At 35.7% G+C, this 18,635-nt stretch overlaps 1 protein-coding gene across 6 annotated transcripts in view; it reads right to left on the bottom strand.

Moving 5' to 3' along the window:
- LOC106674087 (titin homolog) overlaps positions 1–13,553 on the bottom strand; it is a 66,878-nt gene extending 53,325 nt beyond the window's left edge. For 3 of the 6 annotated variants that reach the window (XM_024225963.1, XM_024225966.1, XM_024225964.1), the window contains exon 1: positions 13,382–13,552. The gene's annotated coding sequence lies outside the window, so the exon portion shown is untranslated. Of the gene's footprint in view, positions 1–13,381 lie in introns of all 6 variants that reach the window. The other 3 variants (XR_002910098.1, XM_024225965.1, XM_024225967.1) reach the window with 3 other exon arrangements.
- Between the last annotated feature and the right edge of the window lie 5,082 nt (positions 13,554–18,635).

Below are 18,635 nucleotides of genomic sequence, written 5' to 3'. Positions count from 1 at the left end.
ATTAGGTAGATGAAGAGAGTGAGTGAGTGAATGAGAGAGATGCAGCTGTCTGGTTTAAAACGATGTTGTTTCCAAAACGTAATAAATTTTAAATAATCTAGAGAAGAGAGAAAGCAATGTCAGATGGGGAAAGAGAGAGAATGTCTGTGGCGAACAAGGCTGCCGTCTTTCGGCTTACCATATATGTTCAACCCATCGTATTCACCCTTATGTGTTATGAAACTTGTAGAACTCCTTGTTCTATTTATCTCCACATTACAATGGCTGGTTTAATTTGAACACATCCCAGTGAAGGCGATTCACGACTTGTGCAGCTTTGAAAAGGTATAATTATTTTGAAAATATTTGTATAATGTACACATAAACTCAACCAAATATTACTGCAAACTGATTTTATTCTAAAGTTGACTTGTAAGATAATAAACCGCAAAAACTGTAATATATCTATTACCTGCATCTAAGAAACTAATTTTATTTATGTATTTATTTACGCCCACTAACTAGGTGTCAAGAAAGGTGTGAACAAAGGTTGTGCCATCGTTACGCAATTGCACTTTAAAGTATTACAGACATTTTATTGGATATTACTGAGATATCCCACATACAAGTCGTTCTTTCTTATATCCTAATGGCAACTGATGAAGATTGTTTTTTCCATAGTCACAATGCCTAATGTTTAACTGAAATTGCTTCTAAGTGTTTAAGGTTAAAACCTCGAAGAGAAATTGTTCAAAAATTGAAAGAGGACAATCTCGTTGAAATACGGTCCAGTAGTTGCTTTGGCTATTAAATAGGCAGGATAGCTTACCACTAAATAAGTTTAATGGTTTCGTTTCCCCAAGGCTCGACCTTGACCGTACAATTATCCTCTCAAGAACACCAACGTACCATTAGTCTACAATTGCCACTTATCCTCAAAGTCCGTACATATGTACACAGATTTTCAAAATATGTCAAGATCTATTAACTCAATAAACAATAATTATAGATATTGTTTGGTTATTTATTTTGTAAACCCTTATAGACTCTTGGTTTGTTTTAGTTAATCACATTTGAATTTAATTGTTATTGTTACAAACTTGTTTGGCTACTATTTCAAACATTACAATGGAAGAAAAATGATTTAGCACCAAAGGTATTTGCATTTAAATATAACTAATTTCTAACAATGGCTGCCAAAACGCAACCCGTCTGGAAAAGTCGCAGTCTATGTTTGTCCTTAATAAACGTCGTCCGCGGTAACCGAGTGGTTAAGGCGTTACTCTCGGCTAGTAGATCCCGCGGTCGTGGGTTCGATCCCCACCGTCGCCTCTGGACTTTTTCTGACGCCTAAGGGGATCGGCGGCCGCAAATGAAAAAAAATTGACACTGCACTCATCAATGGAAGGGGCGGTATCAGATCTCAGCGACCCTGAATTTGGTCTCAACCCCCTTCAAGAATGAATTTCTTCGATGAAAGAACACCGGCACAAATTGTGTTGCGAGCCCCCAAAAACGTCGTACCAATTAGTACAAAACAAAAATATAAATCCGCCAATTTATTTCTAATAATAAAAGTCTTTATTGTACCAGATTAAAAGTACCCTCTTTATATTATTTTGGAGAAATACCGTGAATTCGGTCTCGGCCGTACTTTTTGCTGGGTTCTTGGTTACATAAGTCGAGGGTAACGAAAAGGCGGCTGTGATCCCAACCCCCGGACTTAACGATCCTGCCCTCTGCCCTATCAATGCATGCAAGAAACATGATTAAAAGAAATTGGCAGCGTCGGTGGACCGCATCGCAGAGAAGCTAATATATCACCAGCACTGTCCTCGAAGGATTTGACTCACTCGATTAAGCCATGCGAGGTGGACACGAACTACTGGGCCAAAGCCAACAAGATAATTGATTGGTGCAAATCTTTGGTTCTTTATAGGGAGCATGTATTTCAGTCCCTCTTCCGATTTTTGGAAGGGAACAGGCTGTTTTATTGGATGTAATAGTGATAGTTCTGTGTAACCTTGTGAGTGTTGAGAGTGAATGTATTTACTGTCGTGAATGTGTAGTGTGCGACGGACGATGGAGGAATATTGACTACTTTACAACCCCAATTGAGAGAATGGCATGTCAATAAGAAAGAATGTATTTAACAGTGAGTGAGATAGTGAAAGGGTTTGGTTTTAAAAACTGATTACGTGGGATTATGAAATGACACTGCTGTTTGTACCCAAACCTCGGTGGCTGAACGGATTCACAGTTGTTTGAAATAATTAAATAAAGCAGAACAAGTGAATATTCTTAGGGTAGGCACATTACAAATTAAAGTTAATGATCCAATATGGTATAATATGGATGGTGTAGTGAAGAACCTTTGGTACAGATTGTTAGATGTCGAGAAGACTGCTTGTAAAGTTTGTTATTATTATTTTTTAATTAAAGATCTGAAAGAGTTGGCGGATTAAGTTAAAGTAACTTAAGCCTGTGTACTGTAAAGTAATTAAGCCCTGTCTTACTGGACGGCTTAATGTTCAACTACCTGTTGAATGCCTCGGACGAGAGATAAAACCATTTTAAAATACTTTTCCCATTATTCACAACAAAAATCCATGGGCTATGCTCGGATTCGAACCATGACTGCTAGTGAGAGGTAAGATAATGTAAAAGGCACAAGGAATAAGGAGTTAGCATATGGGAATGGATCATCTATCTTTTTTGGCATCAGATGATTTTCTCTGGACAATTATTGTGATAGGTGAGATGGTAGTGACCACCTGTAGTTACTAAGTCATCCACTATGGGTCACCACCGGTTCAGGAATGTTCTCGCCTTCTACTCTGCAGCCAGTTTGCGTGCAGCAAGCCTGTGTATACGCAGGAGCATTGCTAGCTGACGAGACTTGGCGACGAGGTCTCACTATTCACTTGGAGCAAGCCGACCACACCAACTCAACACCAAAGGCCACTCGCAGCATCAACTCTCGCTCTCGACATGGCTGGTATCTTCTGCACCCTTCTCCTGCAGACGAGTCCACCCACACCACAGTACCTGCTCACAACACAACACCGGCCCTTATCAGGGCTACCAAAACTCTCAGTAACTAAAGTGAACATTTCCTACACTCAACGCATGTTTTCATTTCTCATTTTAATATACACCCAAAGGACAAATTTAAAGCACCGCCCGACTCACCGTTAAAAAAGTTTTATCCAGTAACAGAAAAATAGCGAAATTATTCATGCTACTCACTTTAAACATATCACAGCTTAAAACAAACCTTTGTTTGACGATTTTGGTGATAATGCAAAAAGCGATAATGGTTTCATTGATAAAAGTTCATAATCAGTGATCATCCGCTAACACACGATCGTTTCCCAATGACCTACATCTTCCTCATCAAAAACCTCTACATTTGAGAGGTCCTTCCTAGTTCTGGAATTTTCTTCCTTTCCCAATCCTCAAAGCTGCCTCTCTACCGCTTATAAATCCCTCCTGTACAAACATCTCATCGACCTCCAAACAGAGACAATATAATCCATAATATAATTAGATGCTTTTGTTATATTAGAAACTTGTTACCTTCGTTTTCTCAACTTTTAAGTTTACAGTTTGTGATTCTGTTCGCACAAGACAGATAATTCTTTATTATTACTATTTTATATATATATATTTTTTTTGATTACCACTGTTATCTATATTTTTTTGTATTATGTGATTTAGTTCAACTTATTTCACTTTATGTTAACGTCAAAGCTTCATTAATTCAAGTACCAGATTTGTAAAATTTTGTGATCGTATTGTTATTCTTACGGGTCTCTAGTCCCAGAATAAAGTATTTTTACTTTTTACTCCATTAGGTCATAGTCGGACAACGTTTTTAATGGGATTTTTCGGGTGTCCGAAATAATAAAACGTAATCACCGGTTACTTAAATACATCATTCGGCCATAAAACTAGATCCTGATTCCTTGTCGTTTTGAAAGCACTCAAAATTAATTATATTAAAGGGTTTACTGAAACTTTCCAAAAGTTAATCGTAGCGTAAGAGAAAGCCCAACGGTACCAATGATGGTGCTGTACTAGACAATGTGCATTCCATTTAATTAAGTTTTTATTTAACTATAATATAAACTGCTCAAAAATGAAAAGATATATTGCCAATTTTGTAGTATTTACTTTCCCTAGCTTTTGTATTTATTTTTTTCTAAATTGCATTAAAATTTATTGTTTTTACCGAAGAAAAATTAATTAAGGAATTTTGAAAAATAACAAAATAAAAAGTTTCAAGTTCATAATTTTATTTATTGGACAAAATAATTTTTTTAAAACATTAATACCGTGCATAACGTCCTCTGTTAGCTAAAACATGTGCACCTTTAATAAGGTTTTGTTAATAAGGTTTTCACTGATTTCTTATGGAATTTCACTCCATTGATGTTGCAACGCTGCACTCAGGTGTTACAGGTCAACTGGCTGCGGATGGTGATCGAAAAGCCTTCTCTGCAATGCATCCCACATGCGCTCAATGGGGGAAGGGACAGATGGGATTCTCAGGCTTTCTAAATATTGATGGACAACTCTACATTTGTGAGGCATTCCCATCCAGAAATCGAAAATCCGTGCCAATGAGATCCCTGGTTTGAGGGATGTATTCCCCGATAATCTCTTGGACATAACGGGCTGCGGTGAGGTTGCCTTCAACATTAAGAAGTCCTGTTCCTCCTCCAGTGTAAACCCCAGCCCAGACCATTACTCCGCCTACTACCAACTGTTCTGAAGGGAGCAAGAACTGGGGCATTGTACTCGTCCCCTATGCTCGGTAGTCTCTTCGGCGCCTGCAATCACTATACATACTGAAAGGCGACTTATCAATTGGTGTTCTCTTCTAAGCGCTCACTGCACCATATTCTCCTGAATTGCTGGTGGCGGGCTGTTGCTGCAGGTCGTCTCAAAGGGGCATACGATGCGATGCCAACTTCCCACAAACGAATCGTAATCGTTGACAAACGCCTTGCCAAAACATCTTGTACTTCATTTAGGATCTGGCAGCACTATGGAAAGGGTTCCGTCTTGCTGCAATGAAAATATTTATGTCCTCCCTTAGCGTTGTAATGCGCTGAGATCCACTACCAGGCCTCCTGTTGACACTTCAGGTCTCTCGGAATCGAGCTAAAGCCCAGGAGACCTTGCTCTGAGAAACGCCAACTGCTACTGCGCTATCAACTTGCCGGTGACCTCGAAGACTCCATTCTCACAATAATATTGCGAACTCCTGGGTCAAGATGTTTTCCATGGTTAAAGAGTATACAACTGGATCAAAAGGGACAAACGTAGAGAAAATTTACAAAATGAATAATCTTGTTTTTTTTTTTATCCAACTAATGAGAATATATCAGTTCATTTAATTAAAATTAATAGAATAAGAGTAAATTACAAATATTCCTACTCATTTTTTGAGCAGTTTATGTTTTCTAAAAACAATAGCCATTATTAATAATCTTTATTTTCATATTAAAATAAGGATTCTTAACATTATTTTTAATGTGCTTAATATTTCAAATGTAAACTTGTCGTAGTAACTAAGTTTTCTCTATCAAATCGGCATTATCTCTTTTCCTTTTAAGGGTTCGTTTATGTTGGAGATGCGAGAAACGATAAGAGCGGTGCTAATTGTTCTATTTTCTTTGCTTTTATCAGATGTGGTCGGCATGGATATGGACAGCTTAATTAGTGAAACAAATCCCCCTTGTGGGATCAAAAAATAAAAATCATTATAATAGATGTTATGTCTCTACATATTATATAGGACGAAGTAGCCGTAAAATTGAATAAAACATGAAAATTGAGATTTTAATTAATATTAAAGATTAGAATTTCTTCAAGTAGGTGTAAATAATAATATGGAATTTAAACCGAAAAATGTATAATACTAGTAATAGTATTTAAATGGGGTTGTGACAAAGATACGTTTAAAATAGATTGCGAATAGTTTTAGTAAATTTGGTCTTCCAATATTACTTGGTGGTTAAAGATTATTTCTTATTACATTTTTCTTGTGTTAGCGTTACTACTACTTTCTCTTGTGTCCGATTATATTTTGAATTATCTGTTATAATAATGTTTTACAATATGACTACATTTACTTACCTGATTGTAATCTTTACCCACTCTTCGGATAAAATTGGTGTAGTATGACAATTCCTCTATCTTTTTTCAATCCCATCAGAGAGTGCGAAAGTATAAATTTTGTAGGGTGTTGCCTTAATTGTTTATAAAAATGATGAAATTCTCCAAACATGTACCTTTCAGTATTTATAGAGTGTGCACTGAATTTGCAGTTTCAAAAATATAATATTTAACAGTATTTGATGTGAAAGTGTTTCTTCTTCAGAACCACTCATTTTTAAAGAAAATTTTTCGATTAATTGGTTTAATCTAAATAATAAATAAAACATCACATCCAAAGCAGAGATCGTCGATATTGTCGAAGCTCCATTATAAACTGCATATCATAAAAATAAATTTTGCGCTGCTCTTCGCGGCTCTCATCCCTGCTCTTATCATTTATCGCAACTCCAATGTTGAAGTTTATGTAAACTAACAAAATCTCTGCTAAAATCCTAACTTGATACCGCAGATTTTCGTCATTAATCCATATGAAAGAACTTTCCGGTAATTTTGCATCTATTTTATCTGCATAGGGCCATTAATCTTTTAAATAAATTAATTGTATATTTTTTTGAGGAAGGTTCTAATTTATTGTGGCGTTGTGCAGTCAGTCGAGAAAGGAAGTCAAAGAAACCTGACTCAGTGCTGCCATTTGAATAACGCAATCTTGCTGAAGTCGGGATTTTAGCAACTGCGATATGTTTGCCTAAGGAAATTTTTTCACTATCCTGCCAAGATCTAATAATCGGTTCGCCCGTTTTGCCGACACCGAGCCATGGCGATCGGTATTTCGGTGATCACGTTTACCTGTTTATAACAGGAGCTGATTTAATCATTTTTTCTTGTTTATTTTTTAAAGAGTTGTTCCTTGAAGGTTTTCCCTTCTTTAGAAGTCCGTGGAATAAATTATTCAACTCCTGACAAAAATTGAGATTCATTACTGTTGCTGATAGGTCGGACAATTCACTCTTACACTGTGTATTTGATCCATGAATTTTTTTGTCGATTTATAAAACTCATAATCTGCTTGATACAACATACAAGTTACAAATTCTAATTTTAGTAATTAAGACGTTTAACCTTTAATCGATAACTCTAAGCGGTCATATTTATTTCACTCATTAAGACCAAACGGATGTAATTATCGTTTAAACATTTGAAAAATGGCAAAAAGAAATGAAAATTCGCAAGATAGGTTGAGATGGGAAGTTGTCCGAGTGTATCGAAGTCACGATAGCTCAACTGGTAGAGCAGCGGCGTATTTAGCCGAAGGTTCGAATCCCGCTCGTGACACTAGCTTTTCAATTTCAACCAATACCTTACATAAAAATTAATTAATTGAAAGAAGTTATGTGGTCCATCGGACCACGAAAGATAGTGGATTATCGTTTAACTTGATGTACTAAACTTAATTTATCAATTTTTTAAACTGCGATTCAGCACACAAATTTATGTTAAATAAGCGCTGAAAAGTAAAACATTTGTTGAAGAAAATCAATTCATTCATTTTTAGGAATATATAATTATATATTATATACTTTTTAATTTCTTGAACTTTTTTTGCATGTTACTTTGTACAAATAATGTAATTTTACATTTTTCATTTCTTTATGAACTGTTGAAATTTGATAAGTTAAGATTTCATAAATAATCAATTAGCAATTACCTAATAATAATAATAATAATAATGATAGATTGACCAAGCCTGGCACTCTTTCGCTAGAACAATCCTCGAACGCTCAACTGTTGCCTTTTTGGGCATATGATTAGTAACAGAAATAAAAATTAATTACTATTTAAAAATGAAAATTTTTAGTTTTTCCTGTTTGTTAATCTGTCTTTTGAAGCTATTATTATAAATCTTTTTTCTCCCTGTTTGGTAAGGCTATTTCTCATATACCAGTTTTCCCATAAACCAAATTTTTTTTATCATTGTATCGCTGCTATTAACCGCAAGGGTACCTACAGCATCAACTTAAGTTACATTTATAAATCTAAGTGGTTATGCTGTCGGATTTGCCGTGCTAGCGGTCTTGGGTTCGAATCCCCCGGCGTAACTCATGGCTTTTTAACTGAAACATGGTTTGACCTTTCGTCCTCGATAGTTAGCCGTAGTATTTCACCTAATTTAGCATATACATAACATCGGCATACTGATAGAAGAGTAGCCTTTTATAAAATAAGGAAACCAAAACCTAAAAATCCACCAGTACATCAGATCCGCAAAAACGTATTTTCTTCTAAGAAAATTATTTCATTACAGCTCTTGGCAATGTTATCATTGGGACGGTCATCAAGGAAATTTAAGCTCGCCTGTAAAAAAAATCGAAAATAAGTCAATCTGTAAACATAATTAAGATTGTTTTGCCCTGATGATGATCTTAAAACAGGTCGAAAGCTTGGTAGTAAGAACTGAATTTGCTTTTATCTTCAAGACCATACCCTGGTCCAGAATGTCGCGGAGTGAAAAAGTGGTCGATAATTCTAATACTGAAAAAATAAAATAACAGGGCTAAAATTAATACGGTTCAAGCACATAGGAATCAAGTTAGCTCTAATAGATTTTTGGTCTTTTTTGTTGTTGTAAGATTTGAAAATTAAACTCATTAATGTCATTAATTATGAGTTGTTATGTAAATACCGTTGTTAAAAAGTTGTTTTGTTATCGGTGAATAGAAACGTACGGGATTATAGCAACTTCGGTTGACATATTGACACCATAACTTCTTGGGGGGGCAACGTACAACATTCGTTAGTGAAATGTTTATCAACGGAATATTGTTGACACTGTTGTTTATACGATGAGTGTTCCGTGTTCGGTGTTTGATTTATGTAAACAATTTCTTTAACTGTTCCACATACTTATGTTGGCAATAAAATTGACTGACCTGATTTCTTGCTGTATCGTAGTTGTCAAAAAGGTATTTTTTAAACGCCGAGATAGATCACGTGCAAAAACTGATTTGATGCTCACAAGGAAGAAATGAAGAAGATAAACAGAAACGATATCTATAAGGGTAGCTATGAAGCTATGCATCAGTGCATATTTTTCTGACGTGTCATAATTGTATATATTGTCAATGTTGCGAGCTAAACCTTCGTAACGAAAAAAAACTTATAGGTCGTGGATTACATCATTATACAGTTCTTCGAACTAGCTTCAAAGATCAAGTCTAAAGGGCACAAACAATAATTAGATGGATCAAAAGACATATAGGGTTCAAACACAATGTAGTTAGATAGATACCCTAGCTTTGGCCTATTTTATAAGAAGGTTCATACGTAAAAAGGAGATTAAGCAAGGAGATTGTATCTCACAGGCTTTATCTCCATTTATTCAAGCAAGCACTAAAAAAACACACTTTCGGCCTATAATCGAGATGGGTTCATTAAATGCGAGAAGGGCTAAGCAAGTTGGTTTTTCTCCCTACACCCCGACCCTTACGTTTATGCTCATACAAGCTACAGACAACTTCATTTCACCCGATTTTCTAAAAAATATATATTTTTTAATTGAATATATAAACATAATGTGAAGCTGAATTCCAAATGATTCATTTTTTAAACTTTAACGATAAAATTGAACTACCAGAATGGCCCGATAATCACCCACCTCGACTGGTAGTCCGGGGTCAGACCTCGGTCTTATCCATCCCGCCTCGGAAGATTGGCGCCAGGACAAGCTAGGTCATTTCCAACCCATCAGTTAAATCTAAACCTACTCACTCTTATCTGCATTCTTTCCTATTACATACTATTTATTCAGTAAGGGTAGAGAAGCACTGTGAGTGTTTGTGCGCACGCACGCACACACCCAAATTTCTACAAAATTGATCATTTTCTCCATAAAAGAAAATTCTGCCCTTAATTTGTTTCATTGTTTTTACCAATTAATATTTGTTTATGCTATGTTTTAAATTGGGAATATCAATTAGAGATAAACACACTTAATACTTAATCCAAAACAAGGATAAAAGGATTTTTCGATGTTTACTTTTTACGGAATTTAAAATATTTATTCACTCTCATTTCAATTTCATCTTTGTTTTCTTAATTTCTGCCAGTTACTGCTAAGGATGTTGCGCGTGGAGTGGCACTTCTTGATGATGGACGTTCCATAAGGTATGCGGCTATTGCCGTCGGAGTTTCCTACGAAACTCTGCGAGACGCCGTTAGACGGTTTCGAGAAACTGGGTCCTACCATAGAAGTACGGTTGTGGACGCCCTAGGGTAACAGAACTTCAGAATGACCGTTTTTTGGCTTTAAGAATTTTGCGAAACCGGCACCTTACTTGTTCAAGCGATTCATCAGCACCAGAAAGTTCGAGATGTGTAAATTTCTGAATGCGCTGCTCGAAGAACATTAAATCAGTATGGACTGATGGCTTTTCGCCCCCAGAATTGACCAGCACACAAAGAGTTGCACGGCTCGCATTCGCGCGAGGTAACTGCCATTGGTCTTTGGTCAATTGGTCTGCTGTACTTTTTACAGATGAGTGTAGATTTGCTGTACGATCGCCGGATGGGCATTAAAGAGTGTGGAGAAGGCGAAATGAAAGGTACAAAGGCTGTAATTTTTCCCGGAGCCAACCTTTTCAACGTAGCTCAGTAATGGTGTGGGAGGGAATTTCAATGGAGAGCCGCAGAGGGTTGGTTGTTGTTCGTGGAGGGTCTTTGACGGCCGCTCTCTATGTGCACGAAATTTTGGAACAGCCTATCTTCGTTGAAATCAGCGACAATCCTATTCTAATGCACGATTATGCCCGTCTACATGTCGCTTGCATAGTACAAACGTACCTTCAACAGCTTATCAGGGTCTTAACCTGGCCAGCCGTTCTCCAGACTTGAAACCCATCGAACATTTATGGATAACCTCAAAATACGAATAAGTGAACGTCCATTACTTCCTGATACACTCCACGATCTTGAAAGGATCCTTTGTGAATGATGAGCTAACCACCAGTAAAGGGAAATTTCCAGACTGGCAGAAAGTATGCCGAAGTGTCTTCGAGATATAATTAAGGCAAGAGGCGCGATATTGAAATGTTAATTAAAAATCTAAAACAAAATTAAAACAAATTTTATCTGTCCGACTTTTTTTCCTTTACCAATATACATTTTTTTACTTTTTAGATAAAGACTCAATTATTAAACGTCAAAAAACGTGAAATTTTGATTAATATATAAAAATATATACAAATCAAATTGTATTACAAGTGTACAAGTGGGTGGAATTTTTTGCCTGTCAGTACGTATATATATAAATTATTCTGCGTGTTTTTTTTTTTTGTTGGCTGTTCAAATAAATAAAAAAAATTCATAAAAATATTATACGACCCATTTTTTTCGGAATCCACAGGCATTATGCAAACCGGGATTTGGCGTGTTTCGATCCCTGTGCACATCCAGTGTTTACACGCAAAACATCTGAAATATTCGGTCATAAGGCGTGACCAAATGAATTGTGAAACATTAAAATTCGCAGTTGGGAATTTGCGACCCTGCAGGCCCAAATTTGGTATGGGGTTTCTTTTGGGTCACGCAAAAGGAAAGACTCCAAGTAAGGCGTTTATGGGGTTTTGTATTAGCAGTTGCTACATGGATACAATAACGCAAAAAACAAAAAATTTATAATAATTAAAATATTAAAAGCCGTTCAAACGTAACAAGATCGTTTTATTTAATTGAAATCAATAGACGAGAACAATGAGTCGTAACAAATACGTAGAAACAATTTTATCGTTAGTTTTCAACTCAGAACGTACGAAATGTTTAAGAAGAAAGGCTATTTATACTAAAGATAATTTGAACCAATATATCACATTATGTATTAATTACACATTGTCCCACACCTGTTGTCTCCCACGTAACTTTCTTAAAACATGATTCGCATTGTGACATCCTGCCTAGTCATACACATTCTAAGAAAATCTCTCCCACCTTTATTGACTTTATAATTCTTTTGACAAAATACACTACCGGTTAATTTAAAAGCCGCAATTTATTCAATTATTCGGAAGAATAGCACGTTTGAAGATCATTGTTTACCTTTAAATTGTGTAATTCTCAGACCCCATAAGAGTTAAAATAAAATGCTTCTTGTGTCATTAAGATAATATTTCAAACAAATCTAAGATTTATATCAAAAATATTAAATTGTGTCATTCATCCTCGCACAAGAAGAACCGAAATCTACGTTTGGACACACCGGAAAAACTGGATTTTTGGTTCAACATTATTGGTGCATAAAAATCGTTAGTTTATATAATTGTTGTATATATAATCCAATTGCTTCAATTTATTGCCTTATAACTTCTCAAAACTATTTTTCATTTACAAAGGATAATTATAAATTACGTCTACCCACTACAAATTTAATAATTATTGAACAAGTTTGTATGATAAAAATACAAGGCGCTCAGCATTGTAAGGTAAGGGTCCCGGCTTCGGATCCAGCGGTCCTGCATTCGAACCCGCCATACTTACAAATGGGCTTGTTTTTTCAAAAACACCGGTCCCCTGAGGGTTTATATGACCTCTGCTGTTGCGAACACTCGTTTAAAAAAAAATAGTTAGGTTAGATCGTTTGATAGTTTCATCCATTATTTTTTACATATTTCAATTTTTTATAAGAATCAATATTTTCATACAAAATAGAATTAGACATTTCTTTAGAAAAAATAACTACGATAACCAAACACCAATTAAATTAATAAAAGTAGGAACAATCTGAATCACTGTATGGTCTGGATGAAAAAAGAAATTCAATTGTTATCTGCAAACTTTACACCTGTTTTAAGTACATCATAAGTGCAAAATAATCTTATAGTTGTCTAAAACGTTATATAATTATGATTTTAATGGATGATTTTATTTATTTATTTATTTTATTTTTTTGGAAGATCCCAACCTTGCCAAGGACCAAAAAAATTTGAAACCATCTATTAAAATCATAATTATGGCAATTTTTAGACATCTTTAGGATTATTTTGCCCTGATAATGACATTGAGAAAAAGCACGGCAGATAACAACAGAATTTGTTTTGTTTTTCCGCCGATTATGGAGTGTTAAAAATGTTCAATTGTTATGAATTTTATGTTAAACGTGAGATGTTAACGAAACCGGAAAAATTCTTTGTACCTTTCCAAATGCAAAATATAAGACAAAAGTGCAAATACTTGTTTTAATAAAAAATGTTGACTAGAATGCATATAGTCGGTTTTAAAGACGTACCAGAGTTGTAGCAACTCCCTTCTGTTTTCTTTTCCAAGGATCTCCCCGCTATGAAAAATAATTTCGCACAAATACTACAAAGGCGACACTCGTTTCCAATCCTGGTTTAAGCCACAAAATGAACTGTACTCTGTAGGAGTAGACAACCTGCCCACATACATCAGCCTCCCTCTCTACCCGCCTTAATCTACTCCCACTTGCATCTCAAGCCCACGACCGACTTGTCCATGTTCATAAACGGATTAAACGGGTAAGAAACAAAATTAAAATCGATTATTGAGAGCTTTCCGTCAAAATTCTACCGATTACACCTGGTTTCCGTAAGCGGGATCGATACCGGGGGAGGGGAGGTTTTCCATGTGCAATCTTGATTGTCTTGAGTTAACGTCGGAGAACGACTTCTAAAATTTTTCACCGTCGTTCTGAAGGCCGATGGGAATTGTCAAACGTGTCGAGATTATTTTGTCAATTTAGACGTCATCAGATCTTACGAAGTGGCGGCCGTGTGCATCTTAACTTTTCGTTTACTGACTGCCTCCTTGAGCCGTTTATAGCGGTTACGCTAGTTTATGCCAGTGTCGAGTGTTGCTAGAAGGAAGGGCAGAACGCCTTCTCCCACGCACGACCGTCTAGACTTCGCACTTCCAATTAATCGGGAATCGACGAATGGGATGAAAGTGGATGTCAAATTTCCTCAATTTAAACACATTTAAATGCATATATACCAGAAGCAGATGCTCATATTTTCATTTTTTGTAATTAAGAGGTACTTCAAGTTTCTTCAAACAGACAATAATATTGTGAAATACCTAAAACTATAAATATTTTAACTGAATTTCTTTGATGAAACGGTCGTTAATTTGTTTGCTGATGACCGGAGAATTCTTCCTTGTCCAGAGAGTAAAAAGTGGCGCATCTATCCAAGAACGAAACTTTTAGATATATTTTTCTTTCGATCGAGTTTGGCACCTGGGCTTCAGGACCTCAACGACATCCTACCTTTTACACACTATTTATTTAGAAATCGTGAGGTGCGGTCTGGTGTGATGTAGGTTTCAGAAAAACATTTTCTTTATCGTGCCAACATTTCGATCTTTATTGAGATCATCTTCAGGGCTTGTGTTGTCTGCATTTCAGCAAAAAGTTCTCTGATCTCTTCGTTCTTCTCGTGTAGAAATGTGTGGTGATTAGTGACCGTTAATCGATAATTATTCAGAAATCGTGAGATGCAGTCTGGTGTGATGTAGGTTTCAGAAAAAGAATATGGGATTCTATGAACAAATTTCAACTGCATATGGACACGCAGCTAAAAGTATTCTGAAGGACATTGCCAACAATGAGAAGAAACTCGCATCGGCTATCAATCAGAGAACTTTTTTGCTGAAATGCAGACAACATAAGGCCCTGAAGATGATCTCAATAAAGATCGAAACGTTGGCGCGATAAAGAAAATGTATTTAGACCGCATCTCACGATTTCTAAATAAATAACAATTAACGGTCACTAATCACCACACACTTTTACACACTATCTCATCCTTAAATAAGGTCCGCGACAAAAAGTTATCTTCATAACATCATTGGAATATTTTTTGATGGTGTCCATCCTGATTTTGTGGAACTTAATAATAAGAAGATGGGTAGGAAATAAACCCCTTTTTTAATAAAACTTTAAACACAATAATCTTTTTCACAATAGGCATTTATTAAATCAGACGATATCGGTCTAACAAAGACCATCTTCAGTGATTAATAACAAAAGTGGTACAAATAATATACAAGTATATTATAATATACATACATAAATATAATATATGTATATAAACAGAATATACAGAACAAAACAAACATAAACGTAATTTCTTAGAAATGGTTTATATCAATAGAGATAAACACAGCATCAATTACAGAACAGATACATGTAAACTCAGTCACGGCTACGCCAATATCATTAATCAAATTGAATATAGATAACATACATATATCATTACATTACATTCCACACATCAAATATTTTTCACAGTCTATTTGCTCAACAATTTAGCTTTCCTTTTCTTATTTAACCCTTTCTATATAATCCTGAAAGGATAATCTGCCGAACCATTACCACCAACACATTGTTTCCCTTCGTCGGCTCTTTTCACCTCAAAGAAGCCGACGCCTTATACAAAAATATCTTTTCTATACCGACTTCCTTTTCCATCCCTTCAAAATCCAACGTACATAAACATAAAACAGCAAAATCTCACTGGCACTCTCAACACGACACGCAAAAATGGCACAATTACACAGAAGCCAAACACTACGAGTGAGTAGAAATACCTTGATTGAGTATAAAAAATATATTTTGCTTTGTATAAATTCCCTTTTCCACATCCTAAATGTATTTGTTAAATGTAAACAATGTTTGTAAATCCGAGGCCCTGAAGATGATCTCAATAAAGATCGAAACGTTGGCACGATAAAGAAAATGTCTTTCTGAAACCTACATCACACCAGACCGCATCTCACGATTTCTGAATAATAATATACAAGTTTATTCATAATTTGTACCACTTGCCGAAGCCCACGTATCTGCCCGGCATGTTGCTCGATGAGACCCACCTAATTGAAGAAAATTGCAATTACTTGGTTCCATACGGAGAGCATGCAGGAATGCCACCCCGTTTGAGAATTGTCATTGAGTATTTGGTCCCCTGTACCTATTCTAGGAGGAAAGGGGGTTGCTCTATTGAATATAGCAATAATGATTGTATATACCTAGTTTGTGTTGAGAGTGAATGTATTTAACTGTTATTATTTATCCTATCGACCCTCAATTAGGGCAGTTGTACATGGGTACCGAGGTTGTCCTCCGAGTATTGTCAACAGCTAGAGAGAGAGAGTGAAGGATAGGAACAAAAAAGAGGCGGCCACAAGGCCTTCTGCACCTCGAGTAGATATATTGGGCTCGTGCAAAAATAATGCACGTTGATGTTTTAGGCTTCAACACGTTCTCGAAAAGTCTTACCCCTCAAGAAGTGATCAAAATGCTTGAAAAAGTGAAGACTGTAGGCGAGAAGTCGGGTGAATATGGAGGTTGCGGTAAGGTTTCATCCAAAGTCCTACGTTTCAGCAGAGTTGGCATTGCAACATGTGTCCTGGCATGTAGAAGAATCGGCTCCTTAAGGTTTACCAATTCTGGGCAAAGACGATGCAGTTTCCCGTGCATTTTGTCAATTTCTTGGCATTATTTCTCTGCTGCGATAGTTTCACTATAATTCAGGAAATTATAGTGAACAACCCCAGCAGTACACTATCAAACAGTCACCATAACCTCTTTTGGTACCGATTTGGTTTTCGGAAAGGGTTTTGGCACTTCATCCTTGTCGAACCACTGACCTCTACGCCTCCTGTTATCGCACAGAATCCAACTCGCACGTGATGATTCGATCGAGAAATGGATCATTTTGGTGGAGCAACACAAGAGAGGTGCATTCGTCGAGCTTCTTTACTTTAAAAATTGGCTCCAGATGGCTAACAACTGTTGAGTGGTCAACACTAATCTCTTCCGTAATTTCCCGTGTTGTCTTATGTGAATTTTCTTCAATCAACATTTTGAGTTGGTTATCAACCACAACCTACTGCGACCTTCGAAGTCACGATAGCTCAAGTGGTAGAGCATCGTCGTATTTAGCAGAAGATCGTGGGTTCGAATCCCGCTCGTGACGTTGACTTTTAAATCTCGACCAATACCGTTCATAAATATTGATTAATTGAAAAATGTTAATTGGTCAATCGGATCATGAACTGTAATGGATTTAATAATTGTTCAATGTTAAACGATTTTAACTTAAACAATAAAACTCTAGTAGGGAAGTATCAATTAAAGACGGTAAAATTTTTAATTATTATTTGTCGCGAAACTGTTGGATCAGTTTCCCAACCAATAAAACCCATTATTTCAAGCGTCGAACAAATCTCATAACAACAAGGCAGATTAGTCATGGTCTTGTTTGCAGCTGACATGCCTTTTATGAACTACCATTCAGGGATGGCCACGGTCGACTTCTTCGTCAATATTTTCAGAATGGACAGACCTCAATTTCGAAAAAACCAACAGATTAACCCAGTATTTGATGCTCCAAATCGCGGAATAGATATTACAGCCAATATCTATATTAGAGTATACCATCAAACCAATATAATAATACTATTGGCCTATTGTCTTTTAAATTATTAATTCCATTTTATTGCGTTTGGTACTAATCAGTTTTATAAAATTCATTATTTTTTCTTAATTAAATAAAGTAAATGCCATTTGGCCTATTTTCTGCCGTACTATTTTTTGCAGTATAAAACACAACCTCGATAGAGAGATAACTTTGTTTATTTGTCAATCTAATCCGCAGAGAAAATTTATTTCAAGTCGTGTCAGTTGATAACGATAGCACTTCTTGCATTCCATTAGTATTAGCGAACTATTTACTGATGTTGTATATTGTTTATTACCAAAATATTTGTGGACGGGAGATAATATTTTTATTTTGAGGGAGTAAAGTTAGTATTTAATGAAATGAAGTGATAAAACTGTAAAAAAAAGATCATGGACAAAAAATAGCCAGAGTTCTGACTCAAGTAGAATACATGCTTGTTTGAAGAATAACAATTAGGAATTAATATTCCGAGTACTTCTTTACAGGTACAGTTGTAAAGATCAAAATCTCAATAGATGTTTTCAGGAAGCTTAATTTTGTTGCTTGTATGTTGAAAACTTTTATTTATTCTTGATATTACCAAAAAAGACTGTTTTTTTTTCCAAATCGTTTCACTAAGCATACAAAGTGGTCGAAGGGAGGAAATTCTCTTAATAGATTAACATGTTATAGTTATATAGAAATTAGTGATGTATAATTTTTCCAATGAGGCACTGCAATTAAGGTCTTACATGAGTAAATTCAAATAACTTTCAAGCCCTAATTTAGGAATGTCTGTTTTTTACGTCATTAGTTTATTTTCTTAGCACTTGTGTAACACATCACTCTATAATTAACAAAAGTTTGTTTGATTAGTTTCACTTCATACAGAATGAATCTACACTATAGTCAGTCATTTTGTACAATATTTATTTAGAAATCATGAGATGCGGTCTGGTGTGATGTAGGTTTCAAAAAAACATTTTCTTTATCTTTATCTTTTTCTGAAACCTACATCACACTAGACCGCATCTCACGATTTCTAAATAAATATCGATTAACGGTCATTAATCACCACAC

The sequence above is a fragment of the Cimex lectularius genome, unplaced genomic scaffold, assembly GCF_000648675.2.
Source record: "Cimex lectularius strain Harlan isolate CLEC.00 unplaced genomic scaffold, Clec_2.1 scaffold63, whole genome shotgun sequence".
Classification (NCBI taxonomy): domain Eukaryota; kingdom Metazoa; phylum Arthropoda; class Insecta; order Hemiptera; family Cimicidae; genus Cimex; species Cimex lectularius.
The sequence above is the reverse complement of the archived record's forward strand: the minus strand, read 5'-3'. Positions and strand labels throughout refer to the sequence as shown.